Genomic DNA, 19,893 nt, shown 5'->3' on the forward strand with positions numbered 1-19,893 from the left:
CCCTTATAGGGAAATTAAATATTAATGTTGACGGAGGTCGCAGCAATTGCCTGGGAGAGGATACACAGATTATGTTAGAAATACTTGTACTACTGTATTATTGTATACTGTAGTTTTCTAACTGCTGTATTGTTATCTACTGCAGATATACTGGCTACTGCATTGTTGTATACTGTAGTTTTACCGGTATACTACCGGAGTTACGCTAGTGCCTGGCAGCACTAACTGATAGAGAGAGAGAGAATGGAAAGGAGGATTTTCTATTATTATGGTTTAGAACAATAATTGGAAGTGTAGGAGGGCTACTGCTGCCTACTGTCTCCTTCCCAGAATGAGAGTTCTAATGGAAGGGGAGGAATGCATCCGATTCTAGCTTCCATCCAGCCACAACTTTTGCCGCCGGCTGTACTGCCGGTTGCAAGGTTGTGGCTGGGTATAATGGGTTTCCCACCGGCAGCTGTCAGGGCCGGCTCAGTCTTTCCCCAGGGGCATTCGCTTCCGGTGAAGGAAGGACATAAGGGAGAGTTGGCCGAAGCGGCAACCCAACCGCTGCTGGTAGGGTCCCGGCCGGCAACTTAAGTCAACCCGGACAGCTGGGATGATTGTAGAATACCAGCAAAAAGAACATTGTGACGGCTAGGCCGACACTAAAGGACAGAGGGGGGAGGGAAAAGGGTCTTATAGTTTGCAGGGGAGAAAGGCGGCTGCAAGCATGCCGCCTACTTTCGGCTGTAAATCAAGAAAGCATGGCTTCCTGTGCCGACGCTGTCGTGGTCAGCAGAGGAATAAGAATTCACCTGTCGGCGACATTGTCAGCTATAAGACACGTCTTATAGTCTATAAGGGAAAAACGCGGCGGCACGTATGCCGCCTACTTTCGGTTGTAAACTAAGAAGCATAGCTTCCCATGCCGACAACATCGTGGGCGGCAGAAGAATCAAGATTCCCGTCGGTGACATTGTCGGCTGCAAGACAATACACCCTGATTTACTGTCATACATCGAAGCCGGGATACTCGGCGGCAAAGAAGATCGACGGTAAAAAACTATCTAAGTCAAGCCGGAGTTGACTACTCGGTGGTGATGACAAAAGATAGGGTTGCCGCTTGGGATGGCGGCGCTCAGGGGGGGAGGAAGGGTTTATGCTCTTTTCTCTAAAAGAGAAAAGTATCAAATTATACCAATAAATTGTAGGGGATATATATCCCCAACCGAATTAATAGGAACGATACTAGAGGTTAAACAATGGGATTTACATTAATGTATAGAGAACGGGTTAGGCTAGCCTAACTCGGGTGGGGACCGCGGGTACAAGTGATATCACCATGGTCCTCATCGTATACGAAAGTAACGTTACATTTCAGAAGAGGAAATATTATATGTATGCAATCTTCACTAGTATAATTTGCCTAACTAGCTAAAAGTTTCTCTATAGCTAATTACCGGGAGCGTCACACTACTAACTAAATAATTGCATTTATGACATGTGCCAGCGGTCTCAAAATTGTCACTTCTGGGGTTGGCTGCACTCCACTTAATACACTTAGTTTATACAAATTCAACTGTGAGAAGGGAGCTGTAAATTATACACAGGAAAGATCAAATACTCAACTTTCCAGATGATGAAGATGCTGGAGATTGCACGATAATAATCCAATAAACCGTAACAACACCAAGAGAAACGTGGGAGCGCACTTAGCTTAAATGCTACAGTTGAAAGGAATGATAGGCCGTAGTAGTACAGGGAGGGGGTCCACCGGGTACCTTGATAACTGCTCCCCATTCGTTTGCCACTCTTCCCCCTCAAAGAATTAAATCTATTCGGGGTGAAGATTGCCATTTGTCGTATCAAAAAATAAGTCCCCTAATTTCATGAATATCCTTAAAGATATATTAAGGATACTCGCGCCAGGAGTTAAAATTCTGGAGACCTATGGTTAATTCTCTGTGAGTATCACTGTAGCAAATATCCCTTAGAAAGCTACCTAAAATAACCTTCCATCAGGACGACATGGCCGAGCCCAAAAATATGTATATGTATATATATATATATATATAATATATATATATATATATATATATATATATATATAAACATAAATATATAAATATATAAATATATATATAAATATATAAATATATAAATATATAAATATATAAATATATATAGATATATATAGATATATATATATATATATATATATATAACGGATTTTGAGCGAAGCGAAAAATCTATTTTTGGGTGAGATAGCCATGGCGTCCTGATGGAAGGTTCCTGTTTGGTAGCTTCCTTGGGTATAAGACTACTAAGATATTCCCAGAGAATTTAACCACAGGTTATCACAGAATTCTAACTTCTGGAGCGAGTATCTCAAAGGTTTCCCTTTAAGACATCGTAATACAACAGGGGACACGCATGTCTGAACGTGCCACATAGCTATCTTCACCCCGAACAGAGTTAATGCTTCGGTGTGTAAGGACTGAGAATAGCTGGGAGCCGTTCCACAGCTAATCTCACTCGTGGCTACTACTGATACTCGAGACGTAAACAAACGGACGCCATTGCTCTGATGACGTCACGCCCGTCTTCATCCTGAAGCCAGTTGCTGCCCATCACCATGATACAATTGTGTAGGGTGGGAACAAAACTGGACGAAGTAGTAGGGAGGGTCCATCAGGACGCCATGGCTATCTCACCCAAAAATAGATTTTTCGCTTCGCTCAAAATCCGTTTTTTGGGCTCAAGCCATGGCGTCCTGATGGAAGAGTACCAGAGAATCAATGTATCGTGGTAGATTTTCCCCCAGTGTTAAGTGCCTAGGCATTGACAAAACAGCAAAGTAATCTTAGGTAAAGAACCATAGGAACGAAGTATCCTGCCCCCCTTTGGTAGGAAGTTCCCATGGGCTATGCCGACGTCAAAGTGGTATTGAAGGGCTATTCATCCTGACAGAAGAACTTGAAGAACTTAGAGATGAAGCAGAATGTTTGATATTTGTATAGGAACATTCTGAATTAGACCAGTGGTGGTTGGGCACTGTGTATAGAGTTCATCTCTTGGTTATCAGAAGTAAGTATTCGTGTAGGAACCTTACTGAGACAGGGTGAATATAATTTAGGATTAGACATCTTAAATTCTTCATGACCATAAGAAAGGAGGAATAAATAAAACTATGACAGTATGTATTTCATAGTAGGTAGGAGCTGAAAGAGACGCATAAGTAATAAAATAGAAATTTTATTTCACAATGCAGAAATTAAATAATTTACAGCAAAAGTAAAGTTCATTTACAGTAATAATAATGTACATAGAAATAAAGGCTTGCTCTTGAATCTGAAAAGGAATTTCAGGATTAGTAGGTACTCGTTCTCGAGGAACGCAAGTCTTTAAACAACACATCATGCTCAAGGCATGCGGCACTTGTGTGACACTATGACATTTCACCTGGGATAAGAACAGTTATAAAAGCACTAAGTGTTTTTAGACATCACTATGAATCGCTCGAGGGTCAACATAGGCACCCGAAGAGTTAGAGTCCCAAGTAACTCACTGTTCTACGCAGAGTTAGGTGCAGGTTTCATAACACTACCTGCGGCTACCACAAAATGTTTGACTTCGTGCACTTGTTTCGCATAATGTTTAAAGAAAACTCGCGAGGACTTCCAGCCCGTAAAGTTTTTAAGGCTTTCAAAGTCCATGCTCTGAAAGAAGTTCAGAGAAGATGCCACTTTTCTAGGATCATGACCAGCGGGTGTACTGTTCGGATCCGCTCTGCGAATGAAGTAGGTGATTTTCGCTCTTAATTGTTTCAGTGACAGGTCGCTGCCCGATGTTTCTCCTTTGAAGAGTTGGCCTCCACCAAAGTTCGAAGTTCTGCGAAGATAGACCTTGAGACTCTCTACTGGACATAGAGAGACATCCTCCTTCAGGGGGCATATTCTCCAAGGGCCCCATCTTTTGGTGGGCAATTCGTTTTTAGCGAGAAACGTCGGATCAGGGGAGAGGGTCACTTCTCCTGAATCGGTAAACAGGATGTGTCCCTCTTCTCTTGATAATGCCACTATTTCACTGACTCGAGCTCCCGAAGCGAGAGCAAATAAAAATATAACTTTCTGAGTCAGATCCTTGAGGGGGCATGAATCGTTGTCCAAGTTGGAGGCGAAATGGAGTACCTTGTCTAGTGACCAGGAGATCGGTTTCGGAGGGGGTGCTGGACGTAGGCGAGCACATGCTTTTGGTAATTTGTTAAAGATGTCGTTGGACAGATCAATTTGGAAAGCATATAGAATTGGTCTAGTCAAGGCCGATTTGCAGGTTGAAATCGTATTGGCTGCTAATCCTTGTCCATGAAGGTGAATGAAGAAGGACATACAGAAATCAATGGTGATTTCTTTAGGATTTTTTGCCTTGACAAAGGAGACCCATTTCCTCCAGGATGATTCATATTGCCGTCTCGTGGATTCGGTCTTGTATTCCTCTAGGAAGTCTAGACTTTTCTTCGAGATCCCAAACCTCTTCTTTGCGGCAAGGGAGAGAAAATCATGAGATGAAGGTCCTTGATTTTCGATGATGAAGCGAAGACAGTCGACTTCTGTACTTGTTGAGAGAGAACTGGGCCCGGGAGAGGGATCAGCTTGGGCTGCAGCTCCAGGACCAGGGGGTACCAGTTGCTCCGGGGCCACTTGGGAGCCACTAGGGCCGCTGTCCCTTTGAAGGTTCTCAGTTTGGAGAGGACTTTCAACAGAAGGTTGGTGGGAGGGAACAGGTATATCTTGGACCACCTGTTCCAGTCCAGTGACATGGCGTCCACCGCTTCTGCTTTGGGGTCCTCGTACGGGGCTACGTACAGAGGAAGTTGATTGTTGTCGCTCGTTGCAAAGAGATCTATCTGAAGTTCTGGGACTTGGTGAGAGATGAAGGAGAACGATCTTGCGTCTAGAGACCATTCCGACTCTATCGGGTTTGTCCGAGATAGAGCATCCGCTGTCACATTGCGGAATCCTTGTAGGTGAACTGCAGACAGGTGCCACTTCTTCTTCTCCGCCAGACGGAAGATTGGGAGAAGCACCTGATTTATCTGGGGCGATCTTGAGCCTTGGCGATTGAGACAACGAACTACCACCGAGTTGTCTAGGGTTAGACGGATGTGGATCGAGGGCGGCGGGGATAACTTCTTCAGAGTTAGAAGGACCGCCATGGCCTCCAAGATGTTTATGTGGAATGTCTTGAATAGTGGAGACCAGGTCCCTTGAGCCTGTTTCAGGTGGGAGTGACCTCCCCAGCCTTCCAGTGAGGCATCCGTGTGGATGTTGAGTGATGGAGGAGGGTGTTGGAGAGGAATGGACCTTTTCAGGGCCTTTGCTTCCGACCACGGCTTTAGGAGGCGTCGAAGTCTGTTTGGAAGCCGTCTCTTGAGGTCTCTTCGAGCGATGGATGCCGAGCGTCTCCAGACTCCCGCGGCATCCTTTAGCTGTGCACGAAGCACTGGGTTTGTCACTGAGGCGAATTGTAGAGAGCCTAGAACTCGTTCCTGCTGTCGTCTTGAAATGCGTTTGGATTTCAGTAGTCGCTTGACAGACCCTGCTATTTCCTTCCTTTTCTTCTGGGGGATGGAAAGGCGGTGTGACTGAAGATTCCAGTGGATTCCCAACCACTGAAACTTCTGAGCTGGAGAGAGGCGAGATTTCTTCTCGTTGATCTTGAATCCCAGGTGTTCTAGGTACTGGGTAACTTCGTTGCAAGACTTTGCACACTCTTCGGGCGATGGAGCCCAGACTAGCCAATCGTCGAGGTAGGCCATCACCTGGACGTTTCTTAGGCGGAGCTGTTGTACTATGGCATCCGCCAGTTTTGTGAAGATCCGAGGGGCCACATTGAGGCCGAATGGCATGGCCCGGAAGGCGTAGCTTTTCCTTTGGAGTCGAAATCCTAGGTAGGAGGAAGCGTGATGGTTCATTGGAATGTGCCAATAGGCATCCGCCAGGTCTATAGAGACCGTGTAGGAACCTTGAGGCAGAAGGGTCCTTATTTGTTGAAGCGTCAGCATCTTGAATTTGTTGTTCTCTATGAACTTGTTGAGGGGGGATAAGTCCAGAATGACTCTGAGTTTGTCTGAGTCCTTCTTGGGAACGCAAAACAGTCTCCCTTGGAACCTGGTGGACTTTACCTTCCTTATCACCTTCTTGTTCAAGAGGTCTAGAACATATTCTTCCAGAAGGGGGGTCGATTGCTGGAAGAACCGCTGGAAGATTGGGGGTGATTGCGTCCAACTCCAGCCTAGACCGTTCTTGATGATGCTGTGTGCCCAGGGATCGAAGGTCCAACGATCCTGGAATTGGCGGAGTCTTCCTCCCACCGGAAGCACTTCATTGCTTCTGGTGTCCCGAGGACTTGTTGCCTCGGCCGCTAGCTCCCTTTCCTCCTCTACCTCTGGAGGGACGACGAGATGCGTCTCTGCTTGCACCCCTGAACGAGCCTCTACCTTTGGCATGAAAGGTAGTGGATGGTTGCTCAAAGGCAGGGGTGAAGACCGGTGACTGTGACAACACCGGTTGGGGGACCAATTGAAAGGTCTGTTGTGGTTGGGCAACCACTTGGGAGGTAGCGGGTCCCGGAAACTGACGTCGTTGCTGACGTTGCTGGGGTTTTGGCTTTTGAGGTTTCCTCTTAGGCTGAGGTCCATCGTCCTGAGAGGGTTTCCTTTTTCTGGACATGCCCCACTTGTGGAGAAGGTTCCTATTCTCCGTGGCGGCTCTGTCAGTTATTTCCTTGACAAGGTCAGAAGGAAACAGGTGCTTTCCCCAGATGTTGGAGGAAATCAGCCTCCGGGGTTCGTGTTTCACGGTGGCACCGGCAAACACGAATTCACGACAGGCTCTTCGAGCCTTTATGAAGTGGTACAAGTCCTTCATTACTGTCAGTAAGTGGGATTTGGATAGTACCATGTAGTGATCTGGTACTCTAGTGTCACAGGCCATCACTTCCAGTTGGACTTGATGAGAAAGAGATGCCGCAAGCCTCTCCTTCGTGTCTTGTTCCCGGCGAAGGAGGTGATCGTTAAGCTTAGGGAGGTCTTCATTAAACTGACGTCCGGCGACGTCAGGATCGAGCCTTCCCACGACGAAAGTATGCTGAACATCTTTCCAGTGTCGAGCGTCAGGGGGGGTCACGATGGAGAAGGGTCTGCACTCCTCCAGTGCAGGGCAGGGTTTCCCTTCTTCCGCCGCTTTAAGGCATGCAGCTAAGGCCTTTTCCAAGAAAGGAAGAACCGCAGTGTCAGGTGCAACGTACGTAGGATGCTTCTTGCTCAAAGCCGGAAGCTTAGAGCAGGTAAAGCCCCTACTCTTAAATGCGGAGGCTAGCATAGCCTGGGCCTTTGTGAGATCGAACACTATCTCTTCTTTAGGTTCGGTCTCTTCCTTCGAGGCAGTTTCGGAACGAAGCCGGACGTAACAGTCCGGGTAGGCCTCAAAGCTTGGGAAGAACTCCACATCTTCCAACGGGACCGTGCCGATCTTGTCACTAACAAAGATCCTGCCGGTCGCAATAACCATATGCTCTGCATACCTCCACGGGTTGGCATGAGAGCAAGCGGGGAGATCCTTGACCGAAATCTTCTTCGGTTCTCTGGATCCAATCATCGACCTGATGGACTCCTGGTTCTCCTTCAGCCTGTCGTCCATGACGGCTCTAATCAGCCGGATCAGTTCTTGGGTAGAAGAGGAAGGATCCGGAGTCGAGGAGGTAGACGGAATGGACATTTCCGTCGGTGTAGGAGTAGGAGGAGGGATGGACGAGGGAGCAGCTCCAAGCTCCGACTCGGTGTACTCCACCTTGTCTTCGTCCTCTTCGGCTCCTTGAGCCATAAGCGTCTTCTCCGTGTCTTCCGAGACGTCTGAGATCTGTTCATCATCCTCGGAATCTAAACGACACTCGTGCATGGACTGAGCCATGACCACATCAGGTTCCACCGTAATTTGGACAGTGGGGATTGCATCTTTTGGTACCACTGAGTCAGGGGAGGCCTTAGGGAACAACAGGGACCTCAGTTCTTCGGTGGCCAGGTACGGTCCAGTAGCATTTTTCTGAAAGCCACGCACCCACTTGCGCAGCTTTTCACGAGAAATGTCTCTAACCTCCGCTGAGGGAGGGTTATGGAAGGCCTCAACTAGGTGGGCCTGGCAGACCGTACAATCCAGTGGATTCCAAAACTTCAAATCCCCTTTCTTGTCTGCACAAGGGGCGTGAGTCCTGCAAGCCGTATGCCCGTAAAACTGCGGGCGTTTCACAGCGCAGAAGGCGAAGTCACACTTCATCTGCTCCTCCTGTGGAAGAAAGAGAAAATGAGTATGGGGGAGTCATAAGAATGGCTCTTAAACTAAGTTAATATTAATCATTAATTTTAACTTAAAGAAGGTGTGATGCATAGAGAATGAAAACAGTAAAGGAGAACATGCTCCATGCATCTCGCCCGGCTGGTTACCATAAGCGTGGTCCTTGGATAATCCAAATGACCGAGATCATTGGATATAGTTTCCTAGAATTCCCAGTATTTTGGAACTCCATGGAAAACCAAGGACAAGATTGGGATCGAATTCATTCAGTTCCCAGTTAAGAGCCAGAAGGCCTCATTAAAGGGTAACTGCTTCTGGCAACCAGCCGTGCTAAGATGCACATAGCATGCTGGAATTAGAAGAATGCAAAGAGACAGCATGATCACTAATAGAGCAGTACTAGGTACTGATCTTAATAGCAGAAGCAGCTTATCTGTATGCGATATAGGGCTATCCTAGTCTTATGATAGCTACAGTAAGGGGGTGCAAGTATTCTTGACGCCTCCGAGGCATCCGGCAAGCCGCCGGCATGCCGGAGCTCGCTCCAGCATAGATTCTGGCATTAGAACAGACAATTTTCAAAAGTCAGTTAAATACCAGGATGGCGGCCGCCGGCACAACGGCGGCACGCCGGCAGGAAGCGGCGGCTCCGGCAGTCGGAGGATGCCAGGTTGGTGACTGGGATAAGGATGGTAAAGGCAGTATCGGGTTGCCGGCAGTATATGCCGGCACTCCGGTGATCGACCGGCAAGCGGACGATTAGATAGGAGTAGGAGAGCCACCGGTAGTAGCCGGCGGCAGCCGGCAGTCCCTCGGTACACGGGGGGCTGGCGGCAAGGGTAGGGAAGTCACCAAGTAGGAGGCAGGTATTGCCGACAGTAGAGGCGGCAAGAGACCGGCACCCGGATAGATAGAGAGACAGGGGGAGGGAGGAAAGGGATGCAGGAAGTACCGTCAGGGTTCCAGACATCCCTCCCCCTCCCTGAGGGGGTGTACCCATGATAGAGGCAGGCTCTAACATCCATGAGCAGGGGTCACTAGGGACCGGGAGCTAGGTAGCCCAAGGGAGGGCTAGGGAACACCCAAGAGGGGGGGGGAGAGACTCCCATATGCAGAACTATACTAGTAACTAACCTTATAGGACACTATGAAGGTAAATGTACCAGAGTGGACTGCACAAGGAAGCTCGGGTAGCCCTACTCTTCCACCCTAAGGAGGAGTTGTAGGACAGGGGACAGATGAGTATAAACTAACCTAAGCATAGGCTAGGCTATACAAGAGATAGGTGGGGAGGGAGAAGAGAGAAGTCTTCCCAGGAAGGGTTTCTGTACCAGAGCGGCCACTAAGGGAAGGGAGGACACTCCCTAACCTAAGATCAGGCTGATCGGCTAAAACGGTGCAAGAGTACAGTTTCAGCATGGAACAGAGAAACCTTCCTAACCCGACCTAGAACAGGGCTAAAAGTCCTGAACTAGGCAAGGAAGAAGACATATCGCTATCGCAGGAAAGTCATAGACTATCCTAGCCATAGAGGTAGGCTAGCCTAACCTCACTCTCAGACGCAGCCCTAAAGGGGGTTCATTCCTATAGGGAGGACAGAGAGGCGATATATACTCTATTAGACAATTAATCCCTTTACTCAGAAAAGGGATCAAGGCTAAATAGAGGGAATGCCAAGGCAGGGGATGAAGGAAGCATATAGGGGTCCTAATATTAGGTTAGGCTAGAAAGAATCACTGACTAGCCTATCCCCTATATGGTCCCTGAAGGCGAAAACATTTGCATCACTGTCAAAAGTATTGTAAAATAATAATGCCACTATCTTCATAACTTAGTCTAGGATCACTAATAAATCATGCATGAACACTTGTATGTAGGCTCCTGGCCTGGGGGCTATAGTAGCCGACTGGTATGAGGTCAATCGATGACCGATAAAAAGCGTCTAAACACGATATAAAAGTTCCTAGCTATGAAGACTAAATAAACTAATGTATTCGATTAGTATATAATGCCGGAAGCGTTGTTGTGGCTAACTAAATAAGACATGCATAACAACAACGACGCCATAAAATGGCGGGTCCGGTAGAGGCACAGCTCTGCCACAAAACATCAATTATTTCGCAAAATAATATTTACTTTACGGCCAGAGCTTAATTAAACAATACTGGAACCTTGTACTCAACTTTCCAGAAGAAGGCGAGGCTGAAGGTAACGACATAGCGAAGATGCAAAGCGATAAAGATAACACAGGGAAAATCCGTCTAAGTAGGGCAGCTACTAAACAAAGGATGAAGACGGGCGTGACGTCATCAGAGCAATGGCGTCCGTTTGTTTACGTCTCGAGTATCAGTAGTAGCCACGAGTGAGATTAGCTGTGGAACGGCTCCCAGCTATTCTCAGTCCTTACACACCGAAGCATTAACTCTGTTCGGGGTGAAGATAGCTATGTGGCACGTTCAGACATGCGTGTCCCCTGTTGTATTACGATGTCTTAAAGGGAAACCTTTGAGATACTCGCTCCAGAAGTTAGAATTCTGTGATAACCTGTGGTTAAATTCTCTGGGAATATCTTAGTAGTCTTATACCCAAGGAAGCTACCAAACAGGAACCTTCCATCAGGACGCCATGGCTTGAGCCCAAAAATATATATATACATATATATATATATATATATATATATATATATATATATATATATATATATATATATATATATATATATATATATATATATATATATATAACGGATTTTGAGCGAAGCGAAAAATCTATTTTTGGGTGAGATAGCCATGGCGTCCTGATGGAAGGTTCCTTATTGGTAGCTTCCTTGGGTATATTAACTACTAAGATATTCCCAGAGAATTTAACCACAGGTTATCACAGAATTCTAACTTCTGGAGCGAGTATCCTAATGGTTTCCCTTTAAGACATCGTATATCAACAGGGGACGCATGTATTAACGCGCCACATAGCTATCTGCACCCCACATAGAGTTAAAACTTCGAAGTGTAGGAGCGGAGAATAGCTGGGGAGCCGTTCCACAGCTAGTCTCGTCCGTGGCTACTTTTGGTACTCGAAACGTAAACAAACGGGCGCCATTGCTAAATGACGTCACGTCCGTCCTCATCCTGATGCCAGTTGCTTGCCGATCACCATGATACAGCAGGACAGGGTGGGGCCTGAAAGGCTGGACAAAGTAGCAGGAAGGGTCCATCAAGACGCCATGGCTATCTCACCCAAAAATAGATTTTTCGCTTCGCTCAAAATCCGTTTTTTGGGCTCAAGCCATGGCGTCCTGATGGAAGAATACCAGAGAATCAATGTATCGATTTCCCCTTGTAGAGTAAGTGCCGAGGGCTTTGAATAGGGTAAGCATAGTGACCTCGATAGAGGTTCCGTGGGGATGAAACTTCCGGCCCCCCTTGGCAGAGAAGTCCCAACGGACCATGCTGAAGATCAAAGTGGTCATCGAAGGGCTACCCACCTTGCGGGGAGAACGTGAAGAACTCTGAGACAAGACAGAATGGTTGATATTCATATAGGAACATTCTCAATGACAGACAAGTGGTGGTTAGGCACTGTATTTTGTAGCAAGAGAACGATCTGGTCTCGAAGGTATAGCGCAAGTAAGTATTCAGTTAAGAATATTACATAGCATAGGTGAGTATATAATATGGATTGAACCTATTATTCTTCATCATTTTTTAAAGAAAAGGGGATAATGAAACTATGACAACCATGTATTTCATAGTATAAGTAGGAGCGGATTGAGACGCACAAGTAATAAAATAGAAATTTTATTTCACAATTGCCGAATATAGTAAATAAATGCAATAAGGGATGTAAAATCAATTTACAATAAATTATAATGTACATAGTAATGAAAGACTTTGCTCTTGAATCTGAAAGAAAATTTAAAATTATTAGAAGGCACAGGTTCCAGAGGAACGTCAGTCTTTAAAAAGGAAAAAAACACATCATGCTCTAGGCATGCGGCACTCATGTGGAGACTATGACATTTCACCTTGTAAAGAACAGTCTATGAAAAAACACTAAGTGTCTCTGAATTCACTACGTATCACACGAGGGTCTACATAAGCACCCGAAGAGTTAAAGTCCCAAGTAACTCACTGTTCTATGCAGAGTTAGGTGCAGGTTTCATAATACTACCTGCGGCTACCACGAAATGTTTGACTTCATGCACTTGTTTCGCGTAATGCTTGAAGAAAACACGCGAGGATTTCCAGCCTGTGAAACTCTTGAGGCTTTCGAAATTCATGCTCTGGAAAAAATTCAGAGACGATGCGACTTTTCTAGGATCATGACCTGCGGGTGTACTGTCAGGATCCGCTCTGCGAATGAAGTAGGTGATTTTCGCTCTTAGTTGTTTCAGTGACAGGTCGCTACCCGATGTTTCTCCTTTGAAGAGTTGGCCTCCACCAAAGTCAGAAGTTCTACGAAGATAGACCTTGAGGCTCTCTACTGGACATAGAGAGGCATCTTCTTTCAGGGGGCAGATTCTCCAAGGGCCCCATCTTTTGGTGGGTAGTTCGTTTTTAGCAAGAAACGTCGGATCCGGGAAGAGGGTAAGGTCTCCTGAGTCTGTAAACGGGATGTGACCCTCGTCTCTTGATAATGCCACTATTTCGCTGACTCGGGCTCCTGAGGCAAGAGCAAAAAGAAATATAACTTTTTGAGTCAGATCTTTGAGAGAGCACGAATCGTCGTCCAAGTTGGAGGCAAAATGGAGCACCTTGTCCAGGGACCAGGAGATAGGTTTTGGTGGGGGTGCTGGGCGTAGACGAGCGCATGCCTTCGGCAGTTTATTGAAGATGTTGCTGGACAGATCAATCTGGAAGGCGTACAGTAGTGGTCTAGTCAAGGCCGATTTGCAGGTAGAAATCGTGTTGGCTGCTAAGCCCAGTCCATGAAGGTGAATGAAGAAGGACATGCAAAAATCAATGGTGATTTCCGTAGGATCTTTTGCCTTGACGAATGAGACCCACTTTCTCCAGGATGATTCGTATTGCCGTCGTGTGGATTCGGTCTTGTATTCCTCGAGGAAGTCTAGACTTTTCTTCGAGATCCCAAACCTCTTCTTCGCGGCTAGGGAGAGAAAATCATGAGATAAAGGTACCTGACTTTCGATGATGAAGCGAAGACAGTCGACTTCTGTACTTGCTGGGAGAGAACTGGGCCCGGGAGAGGGATCAGCGTGGGCTGTAGCTCCAGGACTAGGGGGTACCAGTTGCTCCGGGCCGCTTGGGAGCCACTAGGGCCGCTGTCCCTTTGAAGGTTCTCAGTTTGGAGAGGACTTTCAGCAGAAGGTTGGTGGGAGGAAACAGGTAGATCCTGGACCATCTGTTCCAATCCAGTGACATGGCGTCCACTGCTTTTGCCTTGGGACTTGGTGAGAGATGAAGGAGAAGGATCTTGCATCTAGAGACCATTCCGACTCTATCGGGCTTGTCCGAGTTAGAGCGTCCGCTGTCACGTTGCGGAATCCTTGTAGATGAACTGCAGACAGGTGCCATTTCTTCTTCTCTGCCAGACGGAAGATTGGGAGAAGCACCTGATTTATCTGGGGCGATCTTGAGCCTTGGCGATTGAGACATCAGACTACCACCGAGTTGTCCAGGGTTAGACGAATGTGGATCGAGGAAGGCGGGGAGAGTTTCTTCAGAGTTAGAAGGACCGCCATGGCCTCCAAGATGTTGATGTGAAACGTCTTGAATAGGGGAGACCATGTTCCTTGAGCCTGTTTTTGGTGGGAGTGACCTCCCCAACCCTCCAGCGAAGCGTCCGTGTGGATGTTGAGTGATGGAGGTGGGTGTTTTAGAGGGATGGACCTTTTCAGGGCTTTTGCTTCCGACCACGGCTTTAGGAGTAACCGAAGTCTGTTTGGGAGCCGTCTCTTGAGGTCTCTTCGAGCGATGGATGCGGAACGTCTCCAGGCTGCCGCGGCATCCTTTAGCTGTGCACGCAGCACTGAGTTTGTCACTGAGGCGAACTGTAGAGAGCCTAGAACTCGTTCCTGCTGACATCTTGAGCTCCATTTGGATTTCAGCAGTTTTTTGACAGACCCTGCTATTTCCTTCCTTTTCTTCTGGGGAATGGAAAGGCGGTGTGACTGAAGATTCCACTGGATTCCTAACCATTGGAACTTCTGAGCTGGAGAGAGGCGGGATTTCTTTCTGTTTATCTTGAATCCCAGGTGTTCCAGAAACTGGGTGACTTTGTTGCAGGATCTTAGACAATCTTCGGGCGATGGAGCCCAGACCAGCCAGTCGTCGAGGTAGGCCATCACGTGGACGCCGCGGAGGCGGAGCTGTTGAACGATGGCGTCTGCCAGCTTTGTGAAGATCCGTGGGGCCACATTGAGGCCGAAGGGCATGGCCCTGAAAGCGTAGCTTTTCCTTTGGAGTCGAAATCCTAGGTAGGAGGAAGCGTGGTGGTTCATTGGAACGTGCCAGTAGGCATCCGCCAGGTCTATGGAGACCGTGTAGGAACCTTGAGGCAGAAGGGTCCTTATCTGATGAAGAGTCAGCATCTTGAACTTGTTGTTCGCTATGAACTTGTTGAGGGGGGATAAGTCTAGAATGACTCTGAGTTTGTCAGAGTCCTTCTTGGGGACGCAAAACAGTCTCCCTTGGAACCTGGTTGACTTTACCCTCCTTATCACCTTCTTGTTCAAGAGTTCTAGGACATATTCTTCCAGAAGGGGGGTTGACTGTTGGAAGAACTGCTGGAAGGTTGGGGGTGGTTGAGTCCAGCTCCAGCCTAGACCCTTCTTGACGATGCTGTGTGCCCAGGGATCGAAGGTCCAACGATCTTGGAATTGGCGGAGTCTTCCTCCCACCGGAAGCACTTCATTGCTTCTGGTTTCCCGAGGGTTTACTACCTCGGCCGCTAGCTCCCTTTCCTCCTCTGCCTCTGGAGGGACGGCGAGATGCGTCTCTGCCTGCACCTCTGTTTGAGCCTCTACCTTTGGGACGAAAGGTAGTTGACTGTTGCTCAAAAGCAGGGGTGAAAACCGGCGACTGTGACAAGACCAGTTGGGTGACCAGCTGAAAGGATAGCTGTGGCTGAGCTGCCACTTGGGGAGTAGCGGATCCCGGAAACTGCCGTCTCTGTTGACGTTGCTGGGGTTTCGGTTTTGTGGGTTTCCTCTTAGGTTGAGGGCCGTCGTCCTGAGAGGATTTCCTTTTCTTCGACATGCCCCACTTGTGGAGAAGGTTCCTGTTCTCCGTGGCGGCCTTGTCGGTGATCTCTTTCACAAGGGAGGAGGGAAAGAGGTGCTTACCCCAGATATTGGAGGAAATCAGCCTCCGGGGTTCGTGTCTCACTGTAGCACTGGAGAACACGAATTCACGACAGGCTCTACGAGCCTTCGTGAAGCTGTACAGATCCTTTACTGCAGTCGCCAAATGTGTTTTGGCGAGAACCATGTAGTAGTCAGGGACCCTAGTGTCACCGGCCATGACTTCGAGCTGTACTTGGAGGGACATGGATGCGGCGAGCCTTTCCTTCATATGTTCCCGACGAAGGAGATGGTCATTAAGTTTTGGGAGGTCTTCGTTAAACTGACGGCCAGCGACGTCAGGTTCTAGTTTTCCCACCACAAATGTTGACTGGACATCTTTCCAGTGTCTAACATCAGGGGGAGTAGTCAGGGAGAAGGGTCTGCACTCCTCCAGTGCAGGGCAAGGTTTTCCTTCTTCCACTGCCTTATGCACCGCATTGAAGGCCTTTTCCAAGAAGGGGAGGGTCGCATCGTCTGGTGCGACGTAGGTAGGGTGCTTCTTGCTAAGTGCCTGAAGTTTCGAGCAGGTGAAGCCCCTACTTTTCACTGTATTGGCCAGCATAGCCTGGGCCTTCGAGAGATCGAACACTATAACCTCCTTCGGTTCGGTCTCTTCTTTAGAGGCAGATTCAGATCGAAGTCGGACGTAACAGTCCGGGTAAGCCTCAAAGTTTGGGAAGAATTCCACTTCTTCCAGCGCAATCGAGCCGATCTTTTCGCTTATGAAGATCTTGCCCGTCGTAATTGGCATGTGCTCGGCATACCTCCAGGGGTTGGTATCTGAGCATGCGGGGAGGTCCTTAACCGAAATCCTTTTCGGCTGCTTCGAACTTCCCATGTTGGACCTGAAGAACTCATGCGTCTCGCGGAGTTTCTTATCCATGAGAGCCTCAAGCATTTTGAAGATCTCCTGGGTGTTGGATGGGGTGGGATCCGGGGTAGCAGATGTAGACAGGAGTGATACGTCCGTCAGTGTAGGAGTCGGTGTGGGGGTGGAAGGTGGAGCGACCTCCTGCTCAGACTCAGGGTATTCCACCTGGTCTTCCTCATAGTCCAGTTCGTCGCCCATGAGGTTCCTCTCCGTGTTCTCCGACACTTCCGACATACGTTCCGCGTTGTCGGCATCCAAACGGCACTCGTGCATGGACTGAGCTATGACTACATCCGGTTCCACCGTTATCTGGACGGTGGGGATCTGATCCTTGGGGACCACTGAGTCTGGGGATGCCTTCAGGAAAAGCAAGGCCCTCAAGTCTTCGGTGGCAAGGTATGGTCCGGTGGCGTTCTTCTGGAAGCCACGCACCCACTTGCGTAGCTTCTCTCGAGAAGAGTCCCTAACCTCCGCTGAAGGAGGATTGTCGAACGCTTCGACCAGGCGGTCCTTGCAGACTGTACAGTGCTGCGGGTCCCAAAACTTCAGATCGCCTTTCTTGTTGGCGCAAGGGGCGTGGGTCCTACACGCCGTGTGCCCGTAGAAGTGCGGGCGCTTCACTCCACAGAAGTTGTGGTCACATTTCACGTACTCCTCCTGTAAGAGAAAGAGAACATGAGTATATGGAAGTCATACAAATGACTTATATTGCTCTAAAGTTAAAAATTAAGAAGTTAACTTTAACTTAATCTTAAATAATTAATAACATTGTAATGTTAGAGAGTGGAGCGGGAAATGAAGTAGATAGACACATACTCCGTGTATCTCGCCCGGCTGGTTACCGTAACCTTATCAATAGGCAATTTGTTTGTGGCCGAGGACACAAGACAGAATTCTTCATAGATCGCCAGGGAGGCAGAAGGTAATTCTACCAGTAATTGCCTAAGATGTAAATCTGGGACTAAGACCACTCAGGCCATTAATATGGGGGGGGGGGGGGTAGAAGACCCCATAGGGCAACGGTTTCCGGCAACCAGCCGTGCTAAGATACACACAGCATGCTGGAAAATTGTGATATGCAAGAAGACAGCACGGCTATTAATAGAACGGTAAGACAATACCTATCTATTTGGGTAGCCAAGCCATCTGGTTGCAGTGTAGGGCTATCAGCATGGTGTTGATAGCTGGGAGAAGGGGTGCAAGTCTCTTGGCGTCTCCGGAAGGCGCTGGCAGACCGGCGGCACGTCGGAGGCCGCTCCAGCAGAGTTTCTGGCATTAGTGAAGACACATAGAGAAGTCAGGAGTAATGCCAGGATGGCGGCCGCCGGCACAGCGGTGGCACGCCGGCGGGAGGTGGCGGCTCTGGCAGCCAAAGGCTGCCGGCTTGGTGACAGGGTCATAGGATAGGGAAAGTGGATATAGCATATCCGGACCGCCGGCAATGGATGCCGGCACGCCGGGGGCCGGCCCAATGGACGGACGACCGAAGCTAGGAGGTATAAGGGTAGGCCATCGGCTGTACACCGACGGGAGGCGGCAGCCCTCCGGCACACGGAGGACTGTCGGCCAGGGGGGAACAAGGAATGTGTCACCAAGGGGGGGGGGGGGGGCGGTATCGTCGGCAGTAGAGGCGGCAAGGGACCAGCACCAGGACAGGAAAAGAGACAGAAGGAGGGATGGAGGGGTAAGGATACGAACCCCATAGCATCCCACCTGAATGGGTGTACCCATGATAGAGGCTAGCCCTATCACCCAATGGCAGGGGGCCGGCAGGCGGCCGGGTGCCAGAGTAGCCCAAGGGAGGGCTAGGGAACACCCAAGAGGGGGGAGAACCCCTGCGGACAAAACGCATCCAGTGGCTAACCCCATAGGACACTATGAAGGGTATATGTACCAGAGCGGACTGCACACAGGGACTCAAGATAGCCCTGTCACTCCACCCTAAGGAGGAGTTGTAGGACAGGGGACAGATGGGTATAGGCTAACCTAAGTATAGGCTAGGCCATACAAGGGATAGGTGGGGAGGGGAGAAGAAGCAGGGTCTTCCATAGGGGAGGCTCTGTACCAAAGCGGCCACCAAGGAAGGGAGGACGCTCCCTAGCCTAAGGTAGGCAGCCTGGCTGAGAACGGTGCATGGGTACCGTTTCAAGCAAGGCACAGAACTAGCTCCCCCCGAGGCCTAACCTAGAGCAGGGATGTTACACCCTAAGCTAGGAAGGCTGGAAGACGTATCGCAATTGCAAGGAAGGTCAGGTAACCTAACCTCAGCAATTGAGGAAGGACAGGCCGTTCCTCATTCTCGGACGCAACCCTAAGGGGGGATCATTCCCTTAGGGAGGACAGAGAAGCGATAGGTACTCTGGTATGGACTTGATCCCCTTACGTGGTAGGGGGAGCAAGGCTACGCAGAGGGAATGCCCTAAGGCAGGGGGTGAAGGGAGCATATAGGGGTCCTACATTTAGGTTAGGTTAGAAAGGCACACTATCAAACCTATCCCCTATATGGTCCCTGAAGGCGAAAAAAACTTGCATCACAGTAAACAGTATCATAAATTAATGCCACTATCTTCATAACTTAACCTAGGATCACTGGAATATATCATGCATGAACACTGGTGATAGGCGCTCTGGCCTAGGGGCTAAGCTAGCGAATTAGTATGGGGTCAGGCGATGACCGATAAAAAAGCGTCAAAACACGATATATGAAGTTCCTAGCTATGAAGACTAAATAACTAATAGTATCAATTAGTTAAAAGGCCGGAATAAGCTGTTCAGGCTAGCTAAATAACGCATGCAGGGTAACAGCGACGCCATAAAATGGCGTGTCCGGTAGTAGCACAGCTCTGCCAGAAAACATAAAATATCTCGAAAAGTAAAAGTTACTTTACGGTCAGAGCTTATTTAAACAATACTGGGACCTGGTACTCAACTTTCCAGAAGAAGGCGAGGCCGAAGGTAGCGACATAACGAAGATGCAAGCCGATGAAAATAGCACAAGGGAAAATCCGTCTTAGCAAGGCAAGCTACTAGAAGAAGGATGAGGACGGACGTGACGTCATTTAGCAATGGCGCCCGTTTGTTTACGTTTTGAGTACCAAAAGTAGCCACGGACGAGTATAGCTGTGGAACGGCTCCCCAGCTATTCTCCGCCCCTCCACATCGAAGTGTTAACTCTATGTGGGGTGCAGATAGCTATGTGGCGCGTTAATACATGCGTTCCCTGTCGATATACGATGTCTTAAAGGGAAACCTTTAGGATACTCGCTCCAGAAGTTAGAATTCTGTGATAACCTGTGGTTAAATTCTCTGGAAATATCTTAGTAGTTATATACCCAAAGAAGCTACCAATAAGGAACCTTCCATCAGGACGCCATGGCTTGAGCCCA

The 19,893-nt window shown here is 48.4% G+C and overlaps 1 protein-coding gene across 1 annotated transcript in view; it reads right to left on the reverse strand.

Moving 5' to 3' along the window:
- The window catches only part of LOC137614810 (putative N-acetylated-alpha-linked acidic dipeptidase), a 154,387-nt gene that overhangs the window by 41,877 nt on the left and 92,617 nt on the right, over nt 1-19,893 (reverse strand). The window lies entirely within an intron of this gene.

The sequence above is a fragment of the Palaemon carinicauda genome, chromosome 21 (assembly GCF_036898095.1).
Source record: "Palaemon carinicauda isolate YSFRI2023 chromosome 21, ASM3689809v2, whole genome shotgun sequence".
NCBI classification, from domain to species: Eukaryota; Metazoa; Arthropoda; class Malacostraca; order Decapoda; family Palaemonidae; genus Palaemon; species Palaemon carinicauda.